The sequence below is a fragment of the Lactuca virosa genome, chromosome 3, assembly GCF_052849685.1.
Source record: "Lactuca virosa cultivar CGN04683 chromosome 3, Lactuca_virosa_CGN04683_v6, whole genome shotgun sequence".
NCBI lineage: Eukaryota > Viridiplantae > Streptophyta > Magnoliopsida > Asterales > Asteraceae > Lactuca > Lactuca virosa.
The window spans coordinates 119,793,724-119,802,119 of NC_136428.1; the positions used below are offsets into that span (position 1 = coordinate 119,793,724).

Sequence of the window (8,396 nt, forward strand, 5' to 3'; positions counted from 1 at the left end):
TCACATAACATAAATTCGACATGTATAAGAATTCAATAAACTCTTAGAATCTTTGCTATTCACTATTATACTATTTTAATTCTTAGCTATTCATATTCGCTATCCACTCACCTCAATTCAAGATGAGAAGCAATTCTCCATTGGTAGCAAATGGTTATCCATTAAGCGGAGGAAATCTTAGTTAATATAGGCCCCTCTTGCAAGAACGGACTAACAGGTCAGCTACCCAGCCAACCTTCATAATTAAATATGGTTACTGTATAGGTAGAGCTCGTTATGAAAGACCTATTACTGGATAATTCATGGGTAGAGCCGAAGAATGTGAACTATACAAGTTAGCAATAACATTGATTAAATGAAGTAAAGGCTCCGGTGTATAGAGAAGACCTCACCGTTTAAGAAGTAACCATAGAAACGATGGAATCCACTATTTCTTTATCAATCCTATTTTTTTATTTATTTTTAATACCTAGTCTAGTACAATTTCGTATTTCGAGGCGAAACGCCTATAAAAAAAATCGTGGTTGGGAAGGTTATAGTAGCCAAAGCCATTGGAATTTTTAGTTTATACATTGGAAAAATCTGTTTTGTTATTAATATACTAGGAAAGGGGAAAAAGAATAACTGAAAGAAAGGAAATCTATTAGTTATTCGTGAAAGTTTCATTTATTCAATGACCAGAATTAGACGGGGATATATCGCTCGGAGACGTAGAACAAAAATTCGTTTATTTGCATCAAGCTTTTGGGGGGCTCATTCAAGACTTACTCGAACTATTACTCAACAAAAAATAAGAGCTTTGGTTTCGGCTCATCGGGATAGGGATAAGCAAAAAATCAATTTTCGTCGTTTGTGGATCACTCGAATAAATGCAGCAATTCGTGAAACGGGGGTATGCTATAGTTATATTAGATTAATAAACGGTCTGTACAAGAGACAATTGCTTCTTAATCGTAAAATACTTGCACAAATAGCTATATCAAATAGGAATTGTCTTTATATGATTTCCAATGAGATCATAAAAGAAGTAGGTTGGAAGGAATCCACCGGTTAAACGGAGTTGCCCGGAGAATGAACTCCGGGAAGGTCGAATAAAAATGAATAGAATATGATAAAATATGAGAAAGTAGTCAAAATAAATATGAATCAACAAGTTAAATAAAAAAAATTTATTCTTCCCATATTATTATTTGTTTTCTTACGATACGAGAATTCAATCCGGATTCTTGGATTTTTCCAACAAAATATCAATCCTCGTTTGAGTTCGGATGGGAATTCGAATTCAAGTGAATAAAGAGTAAACCTATCTTTTTCTGGCTCTAAGACTAGGAGTTCTAGTGGTCGACTCGGTTCTTTCAAATTGTTTCTCATTATTAAGAAAAGGTAACAAAGATAAAATACGAGCTTGTTTTATAGCAATAGTAATTAATCGTTGTTGTTTCAAGGTCAATCTATTCACTCGTCTAGATAATATTTTTCCCTGTTCACTAATAAATCGACTAATTAAACTCATGTTTTTATAATCAATTCGATCCCCCGATTGGATCGGGGGCAAACGCCTACGAAAAGATCGCTTGGATTTAAGAAAAGTTCGCTTGGATTTATCCATGGTTTGGTTAGTTTATTTCTTATCCCTAAAATCCTATTTCAGCCGTATCTCTAATTAGAATAAAAAAAATAGGATTTGGTTTGTTTATAATTATCTTTAACTATGTTAAATATGTTATATATATAATGTCATTTTTTCCTTTTCCTTGTAAGATAGATAAGGGCGCAGGTGCTCGGTTCGATCTATTTCTTTACCTCCCCGTGAATCGTATGTTTGTAACAATATTGACAGAATTTCCGCAACTCCAATCGATTAGGCGTATTATGCCGGTTCTTTTGAGTAATATATCTGGAAATGCCTGTTGATGCCTTATTAACATTAACACCGTTTCGAACACAAGCGGTACATTCCAAAAGAACCGGTATTCGCACATCTTTACCCTTGGCCATGAACCTCCTTTGGATTTTTCATTTACTCAACTCTTCCTCTTTCAATCCGAAACGAAAAAAGAAGAAAGGAAGGAAAAAACAAAATAGAATTTGTAACTTACTATCCTCTTATGCAAGAATTCACTACAATCAATATAGCAAATAAGATAGAAAGATTTCTAAACTAGATTTCAAATCACAGTACAGTATTTCATATAAGTATCTTATATAATACTCTTTCCCTAGAACCACAGTTTGTATTCTACTTCCATAGAAATTGAATCGATAGAAATTTCATATTAATTTAATTACAACCTGAACCCAAGTCTCGCAGCTGTTGAATGCACTTTTATTCTTTCTCTTTCCTCCCTTATTCTAAAATTTTTTAAAGGGAAAAAAGAGAAAAGAAGGGGGGGGGGGGGCTGGTATTTAATTGTATCTCTAATCTTCTTTATTCCTTCCACGTCAATAACTAGAATGAAAAAAAGGGTAACGTCAATGCATCCGGGAAAAAAACAATTAATCTCTATCAATAAACCTGCCAAAGAACCGAACCATAGAGTACTTAATACCGGTGCTACGGAAAGATATGTTTTTAGATCTCGCATTGAAAAACCTCCTTCATTTTATTGTAATACATAAACATATTGAAATGTACAATCATCCAGTAAATAAGATTGACTTTTTGTTAAATACAGAAAAAAACGTCCTTTCTTCCCCAATATTCCCCCAACTCATTTATTTTTCCTAGGGGTTCCATTCCATTTTTCATATAGATAGAAGTATTTTACTATTATCATATGTTAAATGAGAACAAAAAGACGAAATGGACATAAAATTCTAGATTTTAATAGAGGAGATAATGATGTGGAAAACAAGATAAGAATTCATGACACTGTAGACCAATGGAAGGGATGTAGCGAAGCTTGGTAGCGCGTTTTTTTTGGTTACAAAATGTCACGGGTTCAAATCCTATCATCCCTACCTATTACTGCTCCTTTGAGCAGTAACGAGGGATTTTTTGAGATCAATTCACATTGGACATATCATATAGAATCTTTCATTGTTATGATACTATTATAATGTATGCATACAAGATGTATTGGGGCCAATCCTTTTATTTACAGTCTTATCTTTTATGATAAGAAAGCGCTCTTAGTTCAGTTCGGTAGAATGTGGGTCTCCAAAACCCGATGTCGTAGGTTCAAATCCTACAGAGCGTGATTCGGATCTTCTTCGATCGAATTCGGATGAAGCACTAACTGGAACGGCAATCTGAATTTGACCTCCTGGATATTAAAGAAAGGAGGAGGTCAATCAAAAAAAGAGATGTTAATTAATCTAATCAAAGGTCCAACTGATCGCCACGCCTGTATTGTAAATATGTAGTTACAAATAATCCAGCCAAAGTAATAGGAATTAGACCTAACACGATTCCAAATAGGAAAACTTTAATCATTTCAATTTGTTTGAAAGGAGAAAAAAGAGGTAATATCTATACCTAAATATTAATCTGAATTACCATGAATCTCAGTGACCAAGAATTGGCAATGGACACGGTAAGTAACTATAAATACACAGAAGTTCGCGGAAAGATTTCATTTTATGAATTGTGCAATGAATTTCAAATCAGTCGTATCTTCCTCAGACCAATAAATAGAGCTGAGGTTATAGTTAAAGCCGTCAGTAGAAAACCGAAATAACTAGTTATGGTAAGCATGAAAGAGCTAAATGAAATATGTTCTTTTTATGCATATGTTTATAAAAAAGCACTTACCTGAGTTTCCTTTTTTGCAAAATAGGAGATAAAAAAATACCAATTGAAATAATAAGTCCAATTGAAAGGTTTTGATTGATCTATCATTATAGACAGCACTAACAAGGAGAAAGTCACAACTGTATAAAAAATGGATTAATCATCTGTAACATCTACCCATACCGCCAATCAGCGAATTCATTCTTGGATAATTTTTCAACTCAACTTAGAAACGAATAATAAGAACTGGGTCATTTAATTTCGTTTTAAAATGAAAGTCTTTTTGAATCATTATGGAATGAAATTATTAAATTATTCCTCTTTTTATCATTTCTTTTTTTTATTGTATCGAATAAATTTTATATTTTAGAGCGAACAGTAATCTGATAAAACTTTTACTTTGATTTTAACTAATTAGATTCCGTAATAGGTTCACTTATATAATATCTTGAATGAATGAGAAAAAAAAGTTATCACATGATCACTGGAAAAAAAAAATAGGTGTTTTGGTTCAACTATATTCTAAGACTAGTTATTTCTATTCTATTTTGCTTTAGAAGTTCTATTTTGTATCTTTCCAAAAATCTGCATTTTTGTAGTTAGGTCAAGAAAGAACCTTCTGATTTTGATCTAATACAACAATGCATGCACTGTTAGTGATTCCAATTATTTCATTCTTTGTTCTTTTTCGTTTAACGAATAAAATTTGCTATTCTTACTTGTTACTGGACGATTAACCAATTCCTTAAAAGAAAAAAAAGATTCCAACAAAAACCGCTTCTACAACTATGAATAACAAAGATTTATAGATCTCACATCTACTTAAAATTGTGGGAATATTCTAATCAATTTCATGAATTATTAGAAACTACCTTATCAGATTCATATTTTACCTAATCCTCAGTTTCTAGCCCTAAACTCATAATGGTGAGAAATAGATTATTTTCAATTCAATAATTTTCTATTGAATGGGACATTATTTTACATCGATAAACAACAAGTAACGGAAGAAAGAAATTATTTAGCACCTCCTTCCTTCCAATACTCATTGAAAGTGTGTTGCTGATTCTCTCGATACATTCCTCAAAAGATCCGATTCGGGCGGATTCTTCCCCTAACTAACGAAGAGATCTTGGCGGAATTGCCACATATGAAATTGAGCACAATTTTGCAAAGAAATAGCCGACTTGTTTCTCGAGAAGAGATGGGAAACATGCTCATTATCATTTGATTTAATAGTTGATCCAGCCCCTTGTTGTTTGAAAAAACCCTCCACTTCAATTGGTATTTTTTTCACGAAAAGCAGACATGAGATAACAAATCCAGTGTTTCACTAAGATTTCGAATAGTGGTCCCGAATTCAAGTTGATTCTATTTTGCCTCTTCCTTAGAGAAAGACGATCAAACAATTCCCAATCATGGTCCTTGCGGATCGGATCATCCCTATAATATACAAAGAAAAACTCCAGATATTTGAGATATTTCTCTTTGAATAAGATCTCAATTCCAGCAACGGTTTCATTAGATATCTTACAACTAGAATCCCTCTTTTTTCCGATCCAGTCCCTCCACCAATGCGAACCCCAGTTAGATTCAGGCATGCTACACTTTTTAGTGATTAGGAGAACCCAAGTACTCTCTTTCGGATTCAGGAAAGAACTCTCATAGATCTTTTTTCCTTTTGGAAGATACAGGAGCGAAACAATCAACCTATTGATATTGGAAGACCCAATAGATTCTTCAACAGAAGAGAGGAGTTGATTTCAATGAGACCTTATCTCTAGTTGTAAAGATGACAACAATCAGAATGTTCTTGGGTATTGTAGCCTCTGAAGATCTTCGTCTAGAGTAGCTAGATGTGAAAACAACTATTCTCCATGGTGACCTGGAAGAAGACATCTACATGGCATAACAGAGGGTTTTGCAATAGTTAGTAAGGAAAATCTGGTATGCAAATTAAAGAAAAGTCTGTATGGATTGAAGGAAGCTCCAAGACAGTGGTACTTGAATTTTGATAGCTTCATGCAAAGGAGTGGGTATAACAGATGTGAGATGGATCACTTTTGTTACTTAAAGAAATTCAATTCCTCATACATCATCATGTTATTGTATATTGATAACATGTTGATCGTTGGGTTCGACATGCAGGAGATCAACAGGATTAAGAAGCAGTTGTCTATAGAGTTCGAGATGAAGGACTTGGGGGCTGCTAAGTAGATATTGGGTATGAGCATAGCCAGGAACATAGTTACCGGTACGCTAAAACTTTCACAAGAAAAGTACATCAAGAAAGTTTTAGAAAAGTTCAGCATGGTAAATGCTAAAGCCAAAAGTATACCTTTGGGTATTCAGTTGAGAATATCATAGAAGCAATCCCCAAATATAGAAGAAGACAAGGAACATATAGCTAAAGTTCCATATACATCTGTAGTTGGTAGCTTGATGTATGATATGGTATGCACCAGACCATATATTGCTTATGCAGTGGGAGTTGTGAGCAGGTTCATGTAAAATCCAAGAATAGAGCATTAGGAGGGAGTAAAGTGGTTATTACGCTACTTAAAAGGAGCAACTAAGGTTACCCTCTGTTTCAGAAGAAAGGGGTGATCTTATAAGGGCTCGTCGATGCAAATTTGGGTGGATGTGTGGATTCGGGTAAAAGCACAACTTCACGATCGGAGGTCCGATAGTCAGTTGGATGTCTAGGTTATAGAAGAGTATTGCTCTCTCAACTATAGAAGCAGAGTATATGGCTATTGTAGAAGCATCCAAAAAGCTTATATGTTTGAAGAACTTCATATCAGAACTTGGAATGCAACATGAGGATTGTGTATTGCATTGTGATAACCAGAGTGCAGTTTATCTAGCAAAGAATCCACCGTTTCACAATAGAACAAAACACATTCAGATGAGGTACCATTTCATTTGAGATTTAATTATTGGTGGAACTCTGAATCTAAAGAAAATCCTTGGAACAAAGAATCTAGCATATATGTTCACCAAGGTGGTTACCACTGAAAAGTTGAAGCTTTTCATAGCTTCAACTAGCCTTTCAAAAGTTTAATAAAAAATAATGGCAGAGAGTGAGAGATAATGATTGAGGAATGTTGCAAGTGTTGGATGGAAGAGAAAAACTAAGTTGTTCAAGTCTCCTAGTGGGAGATTGTTGGGTTAATGGATCCATGAACAAAAATATGAAGCCTTTCTAATTGTGATAAGAAGCGTATAGTTCTGGGACCAGAAGTGTAAGTTATTCAATTGTCTTGTTGGTGTACGTGGAAGATGGAACATGAATGGTGCAATAATTTTTGGCCTTCAAAGTCACACGCAAGATCAAAATGTGGTTTGCTCTCATTAATTGTTTCACCCCCTTTTCTTCTTTCTTCTCAACTAACGTCAACTTATATATATATATATATATATATATATATATATATATATATATATATATAAGTTTACTCCAAGATAGAAGACTAACACGCAAAAAAAAAGATAGAAAACACAGAGTAAGGTCGTTTTTTTAGCATAGCCTTTTGTTTGGCAGCCAAAAATACGAGTGATACCTTACAGTGAGTGATCAAATTACAAGTGCAGTTTAGGCCTGTATGATTGCAATTTCCATGGTGATAATAAAATCCTCTCTCTCTCTCTTGTTCACTCGCTCGCCAATGGATGTATGTCATATTAGACCGAACCACTTTAAATATTATGTTTTTTTCGTTTTCACTTTTCAGTAGATTTTATTCCATGAGTGTTATAAAAATCATTTATCATTTTGTCTGAAGTTTCTTAACTTGTTTTGTTGCATACCCAACAAAGACGTCATTCGAACAGTCAATTAGATTTCTCATCCCTTTGAACGTAAACTCCCCATGCTTATCACCTATCCACTTCCACATGTTGCAGCCATCACAACCATCAGAAAGATTGATATTGTATAACATATTAGACAATAAAGAGTATTGGATAGCCTTTCTACCCTTTCCCATCTTTTGAGACCACTCCCAAGTCCATTGCAAATCTGTTTCAGCCACCTTCTTTATTATGTCCATAACTAAACAATCCTTCTTCATTTTGTTGAATCATGAAAAGTGAACCTCTAGCAATCATTCAAGTTTTGAAGTCAGCTGAGTCCGAGATGAGTTTGAGATGAGTAGAAGCTCCGAGATGAAGATCATTCCGAGATGTAGGGAAATTCCGAGATTAATAGTTTGGTCTTATTAGTGATGTAACAGTTCATAGGATATTTCTTTATTTATCTTTTGGATATCAGTTCTTAAACACCGAGTATTATCCAGTCCTAGGACTATTCTTGGTTTGTACTATGTTCCTCCTTCACTATTTAAGGAGTGAAAGTTTTCACCATTTATGCAGATGGGAACAATTTAAGTTTTACACAAAGAATAGAAAATTTTCTCTTCACGTCCTTTCCACTTTTCCTTCATGTCAAAGTTCTTTCACAACAATCTTATTATTCCTCAAAAATCTTTACATTGATTATATTCTAAGTTTTCTTCATTTATTATCTTGAATACTTTGTTGAATATCTTATTCAAATCTTAACTTGTATTACCATATTCGACTGTAACTTTCATTAAGAGCAGACGTTGATCTTAAAGATTAACTCAAGGTTTGAGTTTTCAAACCTTGTCCATGCGCATTC

General features: G+C 33.9%; 1 non-coding gene across 1 annotated transcript; it reads left to right on the plus strand.

Annotated features, from left to right (window-relative positions):
- Positions 1 to 3,126: 3,126 nt before the first annotated feature.
- TRNAW-CCA (transfer RNA tryptophan (anticodon CCA)) lies at positions 3,127 to 3,200 on the plus strand. The gene has a single exon. It is a non-coding gene; the product is annotated as a tRNA-Trp (tRNA).
- The last annotated feature ends 5,196 nt before the right edge of the window (positions 3,201 to 8,396 follow it).